Raw genomic sequence first — 19,634 nt, 5'->3', positions numbered from 1 at the left:
CTGGCAGAGAGCGCCGCATGTAGAGGATGCGCGTAACTGCGCAGTGGCACTTTGAAAGACTGGTGAGTCACAACACTTTTCACCCCTTTGAATTTTTTGCACAGGTCTTGATGGAGGTGGCCTGTAGATTGCTAACATCCATAGGTGTTTTTTGACTGGCCGTAAAGTCTTGAGGAGTAGGCTTCCCGTACGGATGGAAGTGTCCCCAATGATAACAGGTCAAGATGACAGGAGACATGGGGGTTGAATCTGCTGGGGGCCCGTGCACCAATCTGCCCGTTGCGGCAAGTCCGGTTGTTATAACAGGAGCCATGGGCGACGTATCCGCGTCCGTAGGAGAAGGAGGCGAGTGGAGTTGCTCCAACAGATGATGGTAATCTGGTTCCTGCTTAGGCATGTCTCCTGGTGGCGTCAATTCTTGTGCTGACACCGATATGATGGTGAGTGGACTGCGCTGTGAGTAATGAGAGATTCCAGTATCCCGAGCATCAGGTAGAGCCGAAGGTGGTGTAGCGGCATCCGGAACAGGCGTTGCCGGCACATGAGGCCGAAGCTGGTCCGAATGACGCACTGCAACACCCGTGTCCGTCTGGATTTCATACAGGCTTTTGCCACGGTGTCATAAGATGCGACCAGAACTCCATTTTGGCTGCCTGCCATATCCCCGTACCCATACAAGGTCGGCGGCAGTGAACCAGCCAAGTGAAGGCACTCACGGCCATGAGGTGGAAGGCCGTAGAAGATGAAGTAGCGTGTGGGAGTTTCCTCATCTGAGCCTTAAATGTGCGGACCAGTCGTTCAGCCTCACTGTTTGACTGTGGATGGAACGGAGGGGCCGTGACATGCATGACGCCGTGACGGGCACAAAAATCCGCAAAATCGGAAGAGGCAAATTGCAGGCCATTATCAGTAACAAGAGTAGAGGGAAGGCCTTCCAAAGAGAAAATGTGAGCTAGAGCATTGGTGGTTGCCGCAGTGGTAGGCGACGTGCAACGCACAATGAAAGGAAAGTTAGAGTAGGCGTCAATAACGAGAAGCCAGTAAGTACCTAAAAAAGGTCCCGCGAAGTCAGCACGAATACGCTCCCAGGGCTTCTCCGGTCAAGGCCCCAGTCACAAAGATGCCTTCGGGGCGGCGGCCTGTGATGCACAAGGGCCGCAGGCAGCGACCATATGTGCAGTTTCGGAGTCAATGCCGGCCCAGTACACATGACAGTACGCCAGAGATTTTGTGCAAGAGGCACCCCAGTGCCCTTGGTGAAGGAGGCGTAAGACCGAAGCACGCAAAGATGCAGGTACCACAACACGCGGCGAAGCATTGTCTGTAGAAAGGAGGATAATACCATTCCTAGTCGTGAGGCGGTAACGCAAAGCGTAGTAGTTCCGCAATGGATCAGAATTCTTAGAGGATGGATGATCTGGCCAACCCTTCTGAATACAACATAAAACCAGGGAGAGGGTAGGGTCAGAATCTGTTACAGCCGCCAGCCGGTCCCTGGTGACGGGGAACGCATCCACAACCCGCTGCTCGGCAACATCCAGGTGGAAACACAAAAGTGCGTCCCTATCGAATGCCAGATCAGGACCCATGGGAAGGCGAGATAGTGCATCAGCAGTCACATGTTGAGCCGTCAGCCGGAAATGAATCTCATAATTGAAACGAGACAAGTAAAGAGCCCAACGCTGGAGGCGGTGCCTTGTCGGGAAGTGATGTTGATGGATGAAACAAGGAAACAAGTGGTTTGTGATCCGTAATCAGATGAAATTTGGATCCATAGAGAAAAACACCAAACTTATGAAGAGCACATAAATAATGGTTAAAGCTTCTTTTTCAATTTGAGAATGCTTTTGTTGGGCATCTGTGAGCGTTTTGGAGGCATAAGCAATGAGTTGTTCAGAACAGCAATGAGTTGTTCAGAACCGTCAGAAAAAAGGTGCGCAAGGACTGCACCGACCCCGTATTGAGAGGCATCCGTGACAACAACAAGATATTGGCCAGGTCGATAAGTGGCCAGGCACGGGCCCTGTTTCAGCATAGTCTTCAATTTCTGGAAAGCCGCATCGCATGATGCGGACCAGTGAAAAGGTACGTTTTTATGCAACAGACGATTTAACGGCTGAGCCACCGAAGCAGCAGATGGAAAAAACTTGTGATAGTATGCTATTTTCCCAAAGAAGGCCTGCAGTTCCTTAACAGATGTAGGGCGAGGAAGGGCATCGATCGCAGCGACAGTTTGGTGAAGTGGACGAATACCATCCCGAGAGAGTTGAAACCCCAAGTACATGATAGATGCCTGAAAAAAATTTTGATTTCTGAAGATTACGCTTAAGACTGGCAGTCTGTAAGACATGAAAAAGTGTGTGGAGATTTTGAAGATGTTCGTCAGTGGTGGAGCCAGTGACAACAATGTCATCCTGGTAATTTATACACCCAGGGACAGTGAGCAATAATTGTTCCAGAATCACTGAAAAAGAGCAGGGGCGCTGGCAACCCCGAATGGCAATCATTGGTATTGATAGAGGTCGAAAGGTGTGTTAAGGACCAGAACAATTCTTCAGGTCGAGGCATAGGGTAAGTGTCGATAAGGCATTGAGCATTTACAGTGGCTTTGAAATCGCCACAGAGACAAATATCACCATTTGGCTTAGCAACGACAATGACAGGAGAGGACCACTCACGGGAAGTGACAGGAAGCAAGACCCCTGAAGCAGTGAGACGATCCAACTGCCGTTTGACCTGATCACGAAGGGCCATAGAAATGGGCCGAGCTCGAAAAAACTTAGGCCGAGCAGTGGGTTTGAGCATGATATGAGCTTCAAAGTCGTTTACACGGCCTAACCCAGGAGAAAAAAGGGACAAAAATGTCGTCGACAAGGAATCCAATTGAGCATAAGGAATAGTATCAGAGACGATATTCACAGAGTCATCTATGGAGAACCCAAAAACGTGAAAGGCATCGAAACCAAAAAGATTCTCCGCGTTACTATGGTCGACCACAAATATGGGAACAGTGCAAACGACAGATTTGTAAGATAGCTCAGCATCAAATTGTCCCAAGAGAGAAATCTTCTGTTTATTGTAAGTCCATAATTGCCTAGTGACAGGTGACAGGATTGGAGAACCCAACTGAAGATACGTCTGAGAATTGATGATAGTAGCAGCAGAACCAGTAGTATCCACCTGCATGTGAACATCTCGACCAAGTATTTGGACAGTGAGGAATAACTTCCCTGAAAGGGAAGAAGTACAATTGACAGACAACACAAAATCAGAATCAGCGTCATATTCATGAACATCTTGTATGCGGTCGGATTTGCAAACGGATGACACATGACCCTTTTTTTTGCATTTGTGACACACGGCCCAACGTTGTGGACAATCTTCTCGTGAATGTTTCGTAAAACACCGCAGACATGAAGGAAGTTGCCATGGGTTTTGCTGCAGTTTCTTAGAGGTTTGTTTACGGTTAGGCCGAGGCTGTGCTTGGGAACTAGACTCTAGCGACAGTGAAACACGGGAAGTGACGTAGTTCACAGAAGTTACCACGTCCATTTGAAGGTGCTGCGAGTATTATCTTTGAAGACGAAATTTTTGGCAGGCACTGGGCAGAAAGATCTGTGTTTTTTATTGTTTTCATCGAGGTGGTGGATACCGTGTGGAACTTTTGTAGTAACTAAGTAATAGGCTTTATGGTATTGTGATTTCTAAGAGATGAAAAGCGGAACGCAAAATTGTTGGAGAGAAAACAGGAAACGTAATATACATTCGCATTCTGGGAGGCAAACAAGCTCATCGGTTAAAATGATTGTGGTTAGAATATCATATTTTCTGATAGAGTATAAATGTATAGCATTTATTTAATACTGTGACGTATGTACTCAAGCTGCACGTGTAGTGTTGTACTCACGAATGTTGTAACTGGCAGATTTAGTTTCATAGCTGTGTTGCATGTAACTCTGTTTTAAACATATTGAGATGTTAATTAATGGAGTTGCTGGACTTTATTTTTAGTCACTGAAGTAAATAGCAACGTAACTCGCTAAAAACAGGAAGAGAAATGCAGCAAAATTGGAGATACTGTGGGAAATTCGCATTTGCAAAATAAGATGCTGAAATAGTAGGTAAGGGTTCAAATGAATGTCTTGCTTGACATTCAGAAAATTCGTAAATCAAATAAGCGTCTAGTAAATTCACTCTTCATTATTAATCATAAGGACAATTAGGGAGTAAATGGTTTAGGATGTAAGTATTACAATTTCAATGTTAATGGACAATTTTTAGATCTTAGGTGCTCTGCTTAGAAAGAAAATGCTGTAGGACAGATTGAATAAAAGTATTCTGTTTGTGAGCCAGTACAGTGAGAATGATCTCCTAAGCGCAAAGCAGGCAATACTGGCCTTTTTGGGTTGTTCCAAAAAGATGCAAACTCTGAACAAATGTTCAGACAGTAATTAAGTGTCATTCTTGATAATTTAATCCTGTTTTCTTGTCAATTGGCAGTCATTGCCTTATCACTATTTCCTACACGAGACTAAGGCGAGGTTATTAGTACAAGGTCATGTGCTGATGCTACACCCATCTGCTTTGACCCGTAATGTCATGGTGGCCCTTGATATTTTTGAGTCTTTGTCTTTGTATTTGTAGATTGTGTGTTGTAGTATTTGGTGGCCCTCTGTTGTGCTGTATGTTTGTTAGTGAGTAGTTTGACATGAATTGAATGTTTCATGTTGGTATTGAAATAATTTGTGCTGGCTGTCTGGTGAGTTCCTTTGAATTTGCATATTTTAGCTGATGGATTCATTTTTATGTTTGGAAATATTAGGGCCATTTGTTGTGGTTGGAGATTTAATATTTTTCTTCTGTGGTGAAGAAAATATAGATATTTATGAGTAGCTCATTGCTTTTACAATGGGGAAGTTTCTGATATTAGTCGTATGAGCATGGTTTGGTCTGTTGTACTGAGACCTCGTTTTAGATAGAGTAAGTGAAGTTTGAAACACCATGTTTTAGAGTGGTTGGTTTGTGGTATCGAGGGCTTTGTTGGAGCTGTGTAGCTCAAGTGAAAATTGTGTTCAGTTTTTGAGTTCTGTATGGGTTACTGGTATTGAGGTCTTCATTTGAGATATATAGGTCACATGAAATTTACAACACCAATATTTTTCATATTTGTATGTTTTATTGTTAAATTTTGAGTATTTTGTGAGCTTGATTTTAGGGTGAATACTTGTTTTGCAGTGATGTCATTATTGCCAGTGAGTGGAAGAAATCACTATTCTTTTGAAATTGTGATTGTTTATTCACGTCATGCCATATTAGTAAATGTATATATTGTGGAGGTGCTGTGAGAATGCTTAATACCTTGAAGATGCACCCACAAAATGACTGTTGTTAAACACTAGTGTCTATCTCCGGCTTCTCACTTACAGTTTGATGTAATATGTGATCAGATTAGCTGGATATGTGCTCCAGCATTTGACAACTTAATATTTGTTCAGATGTAGAAGATTTTACTCATGGGTACCTCATTGGATGTTGATTTGTATCTCACTGGCGAGAGCGTGGTGTACTCTACATACAAAATTCATGTTACCAATCAGTACATACTTCATACTTTTCTAATTTGACATGTAGTGATGATATTCTACTTATGTTTGATGTTTTATATACTGCCAGGTTCTACCAAAAAGTATTTGATAATTCATTCAGTATACCTTTGATTTATTTTCAGAAACACATCACAAATCAAGTGCCACACCAGAACTACAGGATTGTACAACCAATCGCTCTCTGCCACCACCCTATATTTTTTGGGATGGTTACAAAGGATAGGCCACGGCGTATGCCGAAGATTACTATTTATATTTTACCATCGGCGCCAAATTAATGTGTCTGTTAATATATTAATGTTATGGCACTGTCAATAGAAGTATCACAGATGCACTTTAATAAAATGAAACATTTTACATTCCACTGTGAAAACCCACTGTCATGTAGTGTTTATAGAAGTGGGTGACACTTGCATCTCTTGTGTTGGAGTTACTGTTGCAATTAATGTGATTTTTTTAGTATGACATGTTAAACACAACTGCAGTAAAATAAATTTGTTTATTGCAAAAGGAGTTATGTATTTTACATATATTGTTTTGTCCCATTTTATATGTGTGTTGTTCACAATCCCTGCTCCCATCCCCACCCATAGAAAGTAATTACAAAATCATTGCATAATGTCATATCGTGTGTGTATGTCTTGGAAGAGGGTGCGGGAGGGGAGTGCACACACTTTTAAGAAGAGTTTATTGGTCCATCCACTAATGATTATAGGTCCAAGGATAATATTTTTTGACTGAGTTACTTACATTTCTTCAAAAGTAAAGCTGTGAAAAATATGAAATTAAAATATTTTGTGACTGGCTCTGCATGGAATGTTGAATGTTTTGTTATAATATATTCAATTACTCAACATTTATTCGCTTACTGTGAACTGTTAGACATCAGCAGTATTAGGTACAAATGTAATACCTATTAGAAGAATGAAAATTTCTGCCGGATTTCGACTTGAACCTACATTTCTCTCTTGTTGTGAGGAAATATTCCATGAAGTTCTGGGTTTGCAGTCAGATGTTACTGAACCAGTCTTTTGACTGCATAACTTCCAGCAGTATGAATGGGATGAAGAAATACTGAATATTCATCTGTCCTAGAAACCTCAGCAAAGATTCACTGTATATATGTTTAGAATAAGGTATAATGAGCCAATGGTACACAGCTTCTTATTTGTCGTGTGTTCAGTTCTTTTCCTTTGATTGTTTCCACACATCACCTCTGCTCTGCTTGTAACTTCAGATTGATCAGTCTGTGAGAGTACATAATGGGCTCTGAAAATGAACACTAAGTTCTTCTAGATATATTGTTTGGTTTGTCATTTTGGATGTGACATGATATTGAAGAAATAGAAAAAGCAGAAGTAGCTACTGTTATGACCAGTGCTTGATTTGTAAAAAAGTAGTAGTACCAGTACTGTGACCTACCATGGACTGTTTTTTATTATTGTCTTAAAACATTATTTTAATGGTTTTGTATCAGAGGTATCAGTATGGTAATCCATCACAAGTCAAGCAATTGTGTGGTTTAAAATAGTCACACTGACTGTATCTGGATTGCTTTGTCATCTCACAGCAATAAAAAAGGAAGATTGTTTGACAATAATATAAAAAGGATAGGTGCTTTCCATTATATAGTGGAGATGCTGAGTCCCAGTTAGGCACAACAAAAAGATTGTCAAACAGAGCTTTCAGCCAAACAGGCATTTATCACAATTAGACTACATATATCCAGTATCTCCATTATGTGGTGAGTAGCAACTACCCTTTTCATAACATTGTCATTATTACGTAATGGATTTTCCTTTGTGTGAAGATTAGTGTTTAATGTACCATTGACCATAATAGTAAGGACAGACTATCAGATTTCTACTAACAGACAGAGCTTATCTCTTACTATGTGGTCTCCATCAAGATGGACACAATCTTCCTCAAAGCTTTTCACATCAGATCTGTGTCTGAATAGCAGCCAACTGAATGTTGCCTCAAACTGAATTAGTGATAAGTAAAGAAAATAAACAGAGAGGAAATTTGTTCAGTGCATTAACTTGAAACTGGTATTAAATTGACAGATTCTTTGACCAAAAGTTGGCTTACACTACACACAGTGTCTTCACAGTAGAAGTTTTCTTCTTATTTGAAATTCATGACAGTGTCTGTTCATCAGTATGTTTGAGAATTATTCCTAAACTAAATGCATATATATAAAAGATTTTAGTTACAACTGAAGGATACTAAGTTTGATTTCATGGCTATTATTTATTTCCATTTATCTGCTTTCCTTTCCTGATTTTCTTCAGCTGCTATCGTGGCACAGCTATTTCTGCCAGAATGGTGGATTTTCATTTTTTTTACATTGCAAATAAAGGTAGAAAATATACTGCTTGAGTCAAACAAGGTAAAAAATGTGGAAACTCAATGTAACTGCAAAAGAATGAAATACTGCATAACTGGAGCTTCAATAGTTATGTGAGGCTATTTGTCTGTATGGAGGCCGAGAAGCTGGAAGACTGCAGCAAAGTGCAGGAAGGCTTGCAGAGAATCAACAATTGGTGGAGTGTCTTGCACTGTGAATAACTATCAAGGCAGATCTCCAAGTTGATGCACCATTTCTAGTGAGCAACAGTTTGTCATTGAAGAGATCATTCCAATTTCCATCAGCTGAAGTCTTGGTACAAGAGCTGCTCTCCACACAACAATGACCTGCCCCTGTGCACATTTTTGCATTTATGCAAAAGCAAAGTCAGTTATGTTGTATTTGTTTCTTCAGTGACAGTACATCTGTAGGTAATAAGTTTCCAGTAACATTACAGTAAGAGAGTTACAGAAGATGAAAAGGGTTGTTGCTAAGACTGTGAATTCGTTTGTTTATCAGATGCATAGTACAATGATGTAAATTCTTTATCAGTGGCCATCAACTGATTTGGATATAAACCTACAAAAATGAAGTCACTTCTTTTGTCTTGGATGGATACAGTTTAAAATAATGTAACATATCATACAGCTATGTTAGTTAACTGGTTTATGCTTCAGGAGCAAAGGTTGTGAGAATTTCAGGTCTTCTGATGCAATAAATCCATCATTTTAGTATGATCTGGGCAATAATTTACTTATTTCTGCAAACATGTTTGGGAAAAATAACTTCTTCATAGAGACTCTGTTTCTGTGTATTTAACAAGATAATATTAATGACAAAATTTCTGTGATTGAAATGGAAATGTCTAGTTGGGGGCACTGACTTGATTGTGTGACTTAAGCCATAGCTAATGTAAATGATGTGGTTGAGAGATGGTTATGACAGTTCACTTCATGGTGTATGGCTGGTGAGTGCCCTGTCTAGAGTTTTGTGAGGGGATTTTTTTTTTTTTTTTTTGGGGGGGGGGGGGGGGAGTGTAGTTTCTCTTGTGAAAGTTTACACTGTCATCTCATATCCGTAACTGAGTAGGCTCATGACCAAACAAAAAGATAGCACCACTGTAGTTTATTTGTTGCAGTAAACATGATGCAGCCACAGGGTTTCAATGCCTGCCTGATAGCTCTGCTGCTACACAGTGCTGTGATGGAAGACCTCAGCAACATCTTTTGACACACATCTGGCTGCTGGTGTTAGACACTTTTCCAGATCACTGAACCCCATTCACAAGAGTTTCACTAAGATATTGAAGGCAATGATACAATTAACGTTGAAAAACACACTGCCTGAGAAAGCACAGAAATGTAATTATAATTTTTGCAGAAAAGTTGCTGAACATATCAACAATATTTTGTGTTCAGTAGCTGCAGAAGACTGTTATCATAAAGACTGCTATGCTAAATCAGTGTCAAAAATCCCTCCTCTGTTTGAAATGGGGGCCACACTTGGTACCAAGTTCGATGCCACTTTGCAAGAAGTATGCAATTTTCTAGATTCTTCAGAGAAATCCCAATTTTCACTGTAGGATTTAGAGCAGAAACTCAATGAATGAATCCCAGTCTGAGATACAATTACTATAAAAATGCTTAGAATACAAATTGACTGAACATTACAGTTATAGAGTCATTCCACAAATATTCAATGATCCACATGCCCCTCTGTATCCACACCTGATGATGCCTAAGGACTAAGGATGACACAGCAGCCAGTCAGTACCATTGGCCTTCAACCATGTTATAAATGGGTCTACATCCACTGACTCTTATATAAAATGTTTGTTGATAGTAAATATTTGAATTGAGAATAGTTAATTGAAAATAATAATGATACAAATGTATATTTGATACCCTTTAGAAGCAATCCTGACAATTTGTACTGATGCACAAGTCTGTGAGGATATCACACTTAAGGGGAGTTGGAATGCCGGAAAATGGAAAAAATTCACATTTTCAGTTTTTAACCTTATAACTTAATTTGAAATTTTCTGCTTAAAATGGTGCAAAATTTGTTAAGAAATTCCAATTGGAAGTATTTTTATTTAATTTTTCAAAATTACATGTGCGCCCAGCAAAGTTACCCATCTTGTGATTTGTACACATTTAAATCTTCGCATTTCCGAAAACATTACATATAGAAGGCTGTGGATTTCACTCTTCAGTTGTAGAATCTTTGATCCTTCCATAGGTACCATTGTTTTTACGACTAGCTGTGTTTATTGTTCAGTTTTTGATCTGTGAGTGTTTGTTTTGAGCCTCGAGTTTAGTTTGTCGCTCATTTGGAGTTTGTTATCTGTCTTGTTTTGACTTTCAGTGGTGAGTGCGTAGTTTCTACGATGCCTAGGAGTGCATCATTATTTAAAAAGCGAAAGTTTCGCGGTAATAGATTTACAAATAACGTTTGTTCAAGTGATTCTGCTTCAGCACCTGTTGATGCTGGTGAAAGTTCTGACGTTTGTACAGCTGAGATGTGTGAAGGAGACACGCCCACCAGTGCATCAAAAAAGAAGTTATCAAACTGTGCAAGTGAAATTACAGATGAAGCTTCTAATGAACAATATGTTTTAGTCGACTTTCCTGTTTTTACTGAGTTTATGAAGAAATGTTTGTGTTGTAATCTTTGTGGAGGTTCTTTTGATATGAACATAACAAAATCTATAGGACTTTCCTGCAAAATTGCTATAGTTTGTGCCAGTTGTGAAAATGAGACCTGTTTTTGGAGCTCTAAAACATGCAGTAGCAATTTGTTTGAGAGTAATATCAGGCTAATGTATGCAATGAGAGCAATTGGTAAAGGACATACTGCTGCTCAAACATTTTGTGCCATAATGAATCTTCCACCTCCACCTGCTAAAATTGACAATTACACTGAAGTGATAGGAGATGCTGTTCAGTCTGTAGCAGATTTATCAATGAAAGCTGCTGCCAGTGAAGCAAAATATATAAATGAAGGAAACCCAGATATCCCTGTTGCTTTTGATGGAACCTGGCAGAAAAGGGGTCACACATCCAAAAATGCTGTTGCTACTGTTACTAGTGTGGACAGCGGTAAAGTTTTGGACTATGAAGTGCTCACTAAACATTGTTACCATTGTGCATCTGGTAAGATAGAAGCAGCTCACATATGTAGCAAGAATTATGAAGGTACGAGTGGAGGCATGGAGGCTGCCGCTGCTGTGAAAATGTTTAGCAGATCAGAAAAAGAACGGGGAGTATTTTACACAAAATTCCTTGGAGATGGGGACTCCAAGGCATACAAAAGTGTTACAGAATCCATGCCATATGTCAATAAGACAATAACTAAACTAGAATGTGTCGGTCATGTTCAGAAACGAATGGGCACTCGTCTAAGGAAACTGAAACAGAATCTGAAGGACAAAATTTTGTCAGATGGTAAAACCATTAGAGGTCGCCTGTCAGATAAAATTATAAATGAATTACAACAATACTATGGTATGGCAATAAGAAATAATGCAAATAATTTGCAGGAAATGAGACAAGCTGTATGGGCCACATATTTACATCGATCATCAACTGATGATAATCCTCAACATTTTGCTTGTCCAGATGGTCCTCAGTCATGGTGCAATTATAGAAAATCTCAAGCTACTGGGGATCCTTATCACCATAAAAATTATATTCCATTGGCTGTTATGGAAGTAATTAAACCAATATATAGAGACTTGGGGCATCCTGATCTTCTGCGAAAATGTCTTCATGGTTGTACCCAGAATCAAAACGAGTCGTTCAACAACCTCATTTGGACTCGTGTACCTAAGAATGTATTTGTTGGGATAAAAACATTGAAATGGGGAGTCAGTGATGCTGTTATTTCATTCAATGATGGTCATATGGGTAGGCTAAAGGTCATGGCAAGGCTCGGCATTGCTCCTGGTATCAACACCATCAGAGGTCTTCAGCTTCTGGACAGCGTGCGAGTAAGGAAGGCTCAGTATGCAGCTGAATTTAATACAAAAAAAGCAAGGGCAGCAAGGAGAAGAAAGCTTCTAGGTGAAGAAGAAGAACTAGAAGATGACCCTGATTACTCTGCTGGACACTTTTGATAATAGAATAAAAGGTATTTGTGAATTTTCATAATAAATTACTTTAATCGCATTTTCTGGCATTTGACATTTTTAGTGTTACATGTACCTTTATCTCATAAACCACTCAACCAACAACATTCAAATTTTCAGAAATGCTGCAAAACAGTTCAAAGAGGCCACTGAACTAGAATCATGACAAGAACTGGCTTATTCTCTGAACTAGGGAAGTTTATGTTATACTTTTTCCAATAAAAAATGGCTTAATGGTAAAAAATTCATAAATACTATACCAACAAAAAGAAAACATTGGTTCTAGTTCAGTGGGCTCACAATATATGCTGAAAACCTCTGCCAGAATTTCAAAGTTCTGAAGATAATAGTTCCAAAGAAAAAGGTACACAAAGTTAGCAAATTTAACATTGGCGAGATAGGGCATTCCAACTCCCCTTAAAAGCATTGGCTGTAACTGTAATTAATTTATTCAGGAAACTTGGATACATTTTGTTATAAGGCACAGCTTCCATTACATTTTGTTATAAGGCACAACTTCCATCCATTTGAACCTGCTTACAGTAGTCAAACATAGGTGCACCATTGTAATTTTTATCACACCCGCTTCCCACCACTACCAAATTGACTTGATGATTCCTTGATGCCTCGGGATGTGTCCTAACAGTCAGTCCTCTTTTTTATTTGTGCTATTAATTTCTCTTCTTACCAAATTTATTCAGTACCACCTATTTAGTTATCTGGTATAGCCATATAATCTTCACCATTCTTCTGTAACACTACATTTCAGACGCTTTATTCTTATGCAAATTAATTTTCAGGTTGTGTAAACACCTTCTTTATCACCATAAATGAACACTGACATAACAAGATTGAATAGGCATTTTGTTGCGATGACTGATCTGTAGTGTAAGCAGAGGATAAGGTTAGGGTGGCTAGGTGACAGTTTGGTTACTTGTGGCCAAGCTGAATGTGAAAGCATTGTGTTAAGAGTAAAGTATCGTCGCTTACATGTGCAGATAGTATTGTATGGATGGGTACAGTGGAAGTGGTGTGTGAGCACTATCTGGTAGGGGGGATTCAGTTCAATGAATGAAGCAGAACTCCTAAGCTACAGTTAGTGAGTCTGCAAAAGATCATACAGACAGCTCACCCCAGTATGAGTAATAATATAACTGACTGTAGTGGCTAATAAGAAAATCACCCAATTATCAATTAATGCAACTGCTGATAGTGCACTAAGCACACTGCTCAGCAGATTACAGTATACTAAGAGGGTCACTCCTTTGTAACAAAAAGGTAGACACACCTGGGGCTGTGTGGCTGCCCAGCTATTTGGAGCTAGATGTAACATATTGATCGTAGAGCAGTGTGATGTCTATGTTCATGCGATATTTAGTGCACTTTTTGTTATAAAAATGAGCTGCAAGGTAAATTCAGAAAGCACATACAGGATAACAAACAAGTATCTCATGAGTGCATGACATGCATTGAATGTAATCTACAAAAAAATGCAGAGGGAGAATGTCATACTGTCTTTTAACCACATACAATAAATAGTTCTAGTTTATTTCATGATAAATAGCTGAGAAGATCTAACTGGTATTATTATATGACTTCAGTATATCACTGTTTGTTTATATTCCATGCAGTGACTAAAAATTTAAATATTACATCCTTTGGTCATGTTTTCATATTCACTCTTACTGCTACGGTTGCATAGACAAATCCATGAAAAAGGAAACAATTACATTTCTTTCATAGGACAGTATTACAAATGCTCAATTATATTAGTAGGACATTGCAAAAAACAAATACACAGAATTTGGATGAAAACAAAGAAGTCATTGTATGAGGAGTCTGCCAGAACAGTGATTCTTTTAAGGGTGGTTCTGAGCAAATTACTTTGCTGGGAGCATCTGGATTCGATGCTGTTGTATGAACGCAATGTCCTTGTAACAGAAGACTATGTATAAAGTGAAGACAATAATGTGCTGCTGCCTAAGAATCCACCTTTACCCCTTTGTGGTGATGACTCATGATTACTCTTATATATAAATGCCAGGTCATTAAAAAATAAAATTGGTATTCTTAGCATTCTGTTAGGTGTAAACAAGAAGACTACATTATGTATTAATGAACACTGGCTCAGTGAAGATAAGCTACAACTGTACACATCATGGAGGATGGTCCTGGCATACTGCGGCATATCAAGCTGGCATCCACCACCTGCTCTAATTACACCCCAACTACTACCAATAATTTTTTCTCTCTTTTCTGTCTCTGGGTGTGTCTTGGTTCTGATTTTCAGTATTATTTGTATGTGATGTAGGCATAAATGTGCCCATTTGTTATTTAGTTCAGGTTTCATTGGTACAGTTGTAGTCTCAGTATCTGACAGCAAAAATACAAGTGGTTTTGTTTGAAACCATGATAATTAAAAGTTATATCTGATTAAAAATTTTACTATAGTAAATAGCAGTGAAAATATTTTGAGCTAATAAATAGATTTGGTAAGGATGGTACCACTCATTGTAAAGACTAGTCATCCTACTTTTCATTATGATACCACTCATTGTAAAGACTAGCATTCCTACTTTTCATTAACATAGTTAAAATTTTGTGGAAAACATTAACTCACAAGATAAGTATCATTAAAGTTCAGAAGTAGACACATTTTACATTGCAAATTTTGACTCTGTACTTATTAGATTTCATCTCTGAGTGCAGCACTTCTGTTACTACAATTCTTATGCACATGGTGGCTTACTTCATTAACTGATTGAGCCATTACTTATGAAAATTGTGTAATCTCCCATGATGATCAGTATTGCGCTTGTCCCCATAAATGGATTAATTCCAATACAGATGCGTAAAATGATTCCATATACTATTCCAAAGTCCTAGATCACTACACTTTTTACTAAACAAATCATTGTTAATAATTATAGTCTATCCTGTGTAGTTTTTTTTTTTTTTTTTTCATATGACGTTAAGAAATTGGTCATCAGCCAACAATGGGACCTTGAAGACAATATATGAAAAAGTGAAACCAAAATTGTGGCTGTGTGTACATTTTTTTTGCAAACACCATCCTGAACGCATTAAGATTTTCCACTTTATGACTTCAAAATGATGTGCTACCGAAGAGACATCATAGAAGAGACTACATAAATCAGGTTGGTGGGCTTACAGTACTTTTGCAATTCAGTGTCCTTAGTGTGGATGATGCAAGCCTAAAAAATCCAATGGAAGCTGCTGCACTGTTATAGCCCATGTTAAAAATTATAACTATTTTTTTACTGTATGCCAGACACTAATATTGAAGCATTTGGGCAGTCCTTGGAGAAAATTAACTTATTTCGCACACACACACACACACAAATGTTTACACAAATATTTTTTGTCAGTTGTACATGAGTACATAAAATGCACATAATTTTGATTTTCATTGTTTGATCCAAGAGCTATAATGCTTTTCCCTGAATTAATTAAAATTTTGGTGATTAACACAAACTGAATTCAATATTATTCATCTGTGAAAGATAATTTTAATCCAGAAAGTTACGCAAATGCAGTAAAAGGTTTCATGGACTTTTTTTATTTACTCCATTTAGCCTTCAGCAGTATAACACTATTTAGCCAAAGTTTCCTGTACGTGGAATGTGTTTATTGTTTATGGATTCATCGCCTCAACAAACTCATGGCATTAGTATGTAGACTACTCCATAATTTTGTTGTAAGATGTGCATATTAACACTTTGTATAGGTGTCTAGTCCCCATTTGTAATTTTAGTTTTCCTAAATTTGCCTGATGAACCATAATTGACTTAACAGTAACTCTTACACGCATATCTTGTACATGAAGAATAGAAATCTTTACAAAATGGACTCATTCCTCATATGATTTGTTTACTTCATGAAATAGAAACAAACACTTCAAGTGTCAATGAGTGCACTGTACAGTATAGCATTTAGTATTGCACTTTTGGGCAACCTGTTTTTCCAGTTGGAAAGGAAGTTGCTTACAAAATGCTTTTTTTAATGTGCACTCCTCTCATACTTTGTTGTATGGGTAGCCACATTTTATGTTTAGTGCATAATTAGGAAGCTTTTCATCATCATTAGGGATTCTACAGCTGCCCAGTGAAAAGCTAACCACACTATGTAACATAACTGACCTGGTTATATTGCTGGTATTCTTTCATAATGCTAACTTTTGAAGTCTCATTCTCTGAAATTGGTTGAAGATGTAGTCTAGTTCAGTGATGGACATGACATCATTGATTTAAACTTGAGATTACTTAACATTTCTTAGTGCCAAAACACACAACGATGAAGATTGACTTCTGCTGTAACTATTTTTATAGTCAAATAGACCAAGTCAGCTACTACACTTGAACTCTAAACAGTGGCAGGTTCTTTCCATGGCAAAGTTGTCATCCAAGTCTACAAAAAAGTAAATCTTCAGAAAATAGCATTTGCAAGAACTCAGTCACTGAAGCTTTACTAACACCTTAACACAGAGAAGTAATGTGGATGACTACAGACAGATTTTCCAGACAAGTTCATTAAATAATTACACTGAGTTACAGTAACAGTAAGATCTGCTCATTTGACAATGAAATGTGGAACGGATGAGGGTACTCTATGGATTTTTACATTGAGATATTAAGATGAAAATAGCTAGTCATGACTCTGTCGTGGAGAAGTTACTATAACAATTACTAGAACCTAAATTCCTATTGCTATATAAAGAGAATAATTTTGAAATTAGTGGCAATGACATTATGGGGAAGCAACTAATAATTTGGTTTATCTATGTGACAGATGATTGGGAAATAAAAAAAAAGTTGGGTGGATAATTTTATTCATATCATGCACACTGCCATCGAATTTACCAAGCCTCTTGTAAATTTAACAGGATAGTAGTTGTCTCCATATCTTAATTGTCAAATTACTCTGATAACCAAAGCTATTTTCTAGTTCAGAAAAATTACAGCAAGAAAATTATAACTACACCTATGATTTTATAAACATACTTAAGGGTCCAAATAATAACATTATTTTCTGGGTGTGGAAACTTTAATTATGAATAACATTTTAGTTAATGACTTTTCACAAATAATAAAATGTTTACTGTTAGAGTGAAATGAGGACTTTCAAATAATTTATGTCATTCTGGAAATAAACAATTGTTAGCTCACAATATGTTCCTGAGCATATGGCATATGAATAAAGCAAATTACAGATTTCTCTTAAAAGAGCACATAAAGTGTTGGCATTAGCAGAACTCAATTAAACTGATAGATAATGAATTTTACTGAAACATCAGTTAAATAGGAATTTTGGTGCTTTATGTAAATGTGGTACATCTACTACCAGCAAAATATTAAAAAGAAATAAGGAAGTTATCTAAGGAGTAGCTTTATAGCAAATGGAGTTACTCCAACTTACTAAGTTTCAAGTTCCTCATCTGTACAATAGAAGTATGTATTCTACTGTCCCCACCTTAAAAAAGTGAGTGAACAGTTCTCAAATCCAAAATGGTGCATGTCAATCAGTGTTTATGAAGCTACTGTTGATTGCTTTAGCACTGCAGATAATCTAGCTGGATTATGAAAAACCTACCAAATTTGGGATATCTTTAACCCAGTACACAGCTGCAAGTTCCTGAGGGGAACACGGTATTTAAAAAAATAAAATACTGTAAAATAAAAATAGAGCACTTGTGTACATATTACACAGATCTACAAAAGCAGACTTAAGAGAGTGGCATACAAGGACAGTCAAATTAATACGAAAAAGGTGGAAAAAAGTAAGTAAACTATTCATTAATACTGAAGTACTTGCCATAGTTGTTAACACATTTATTCCACTGTAATAGCCTTACAATGGTCAACACCTTTGTGGAAAAATGTTGCCAGGCACGCACCTCTTTATCTGAAGCAAAAGGTACAGCCATGAATGTCTTTCTTCAACAGTTTAAAAATATGGAAATCACTCGGGGAGAGATTGGGACTTTACGGAGAATATGTGTTTCCCAGCGAAACTTCTACAATGAACTCTATACAGCCTTGGCAGGTGTTTTATTGGTAGGTTACTTAAACTATACTGCAGAGTTTTGTCTGGGAAGCCTTCACACAACCTCCATACAGTCCCAATCTTTCCTCATGTGATTTCCATATTTTTGGAGCCCTAAAGAAACATTCTTGGCCATTTGTTTGGTTCACACCAAGAGGTGCACACATGGGTACAATCACGGTTTTGTAGAACACCGCATTTTTCCATGAAGCAACTGACCATCTTGTCTCACAGGGGCATAAATGTATTCACAGCTATGGTGATAACTTATGAAATACTAAACAGTTAACTTACTTTTTTCCATCAGTCTTGTTTTCATGGAGCTTTCATCTTGTGTGTCCTTTCAGAAGTTTTGCATCAGTGTAACCAAATATGTTACAACAAAAAAAGACAAATGTGACAGCATTCAGATCCCATGCAGAGCCAATCACAAAATATTTTGATTTCATTCATCACTTTCAAATTATTTTTTAATTCTGCTATGTTGACTCAATGACAAATCTATAATGGCAGATCCATGATTATGTTGGGATTTCTTAATTAACGCATACTAAGATAGAGTTTTTCATGTGAGCAGTGCAAACCTTCCCCTCTGCCTCCAACCCCCCCCCCCCCCCCCTCCATCTCACAAAAATTCATAAGACCAATTTTGCTTATCAGTTTCTTTGGGTGGCAGTGGCAGTGGCAGTGTGCGTAAACACAACTCAAACACACATACCTGACCACAGTCTCTGGCTGCCAAGGCCAGAATGTGAGCCAGAGACTGTGGCCACGTCTGCGCAAGTTGCATTTGTATGTTGTGTTGTGTGCTGTCTAAATCTAATGAAGACCTGTTTAGCCGAAAGCTGTGTCCGACAGTCTTTTTGTTGTGCCTATCTGCGAATCAGCAACTCCACTATATGGTGGGTAGCAACTATCCTCCTCATAATACTGTCAAACATAAATCTTCCTTTCCCATTACTGTGAGAAGACAAAGCAATCCAGGTACAGTTACTGGCATCACTATTTTAAACCAACAACTGCTTTTGTTATAACCAGTGCTTGATTTGTGATGGTATGCCATACCGATACCTATGGTAAGTCACAGTACTGGTACCTCTTCTTTTTTATAAATCAGGCACTGGTCATAACTGTTACTACTTCTACATGTTTTATTTCTTCAAGATCATGTCACATCCAAAAGGTCAAACCAAACTGAACATATCTAGAAGAAACTGTAGTAAACAAGTGTTCACTTTCATAGCCCATTATGTACTCTCACAGACTGATCAATCTGAAGTTTCAAGCAGAGGAGAGGTAATGTGTGGAAAGAATCAAAGAAAAAGAACTGATCACATGCCAAATAAAAAGCTATGTATCACTGGCCAAACGTGTTACAACTGGCTCACTATACCTTATTCTAAACATATACCCAGTGAACCTTTGACGAGGCTCAAGCTGCAGTCCAGCAGAAATTTTCATATGTCACTAATATACCTAATACAGT

General features: G+C 38.1%; 1 long non-coding RNA gene across 1 annotated transcript; it reads left to right on the top strand.

The window, feature by feature from the left end:
* Positions 1 to 3,557: 3,557 nt before the first annotated feature.
* On the top strand, positions 3,558 to 6,059 carry LOC126457952 (uncharacterized). The gene is made up of 3 exons (XR_007585558.1): positions 3,558 to 3,810; positions 4,012 to 4,121; positions 5,729 to 6,059. It is a non-coding gene; the product is annotated as an uncharacterized LOC126457952 (long non-coding RNA).
* Positions 6,060 to 19,634: the final 13,575 nt, after the last annotated feature.

Source organism: Schistocerca serialis, chromosome 1 (genome assembly GCF_023864345.2).
Source record: "Schistocerca serialis cubense isolate TAMUIC-IGC-003099 chromosome 1, iqSchSeri2.2, whole genome shotgun sequence".
Classification (NCBI taxonomy): domain Eukaryota; kingdom Metazoa; phylum Arthropoda; class Insecta; order Orthoptera; family Acrididae; genus Schistocerca; species Schistocerca serialis.
The sequence above is the reverse complement of the archived record's forward strand: the minus strand, read 5'-3'. Positions and strand labels throughout refer to the sequence as shown.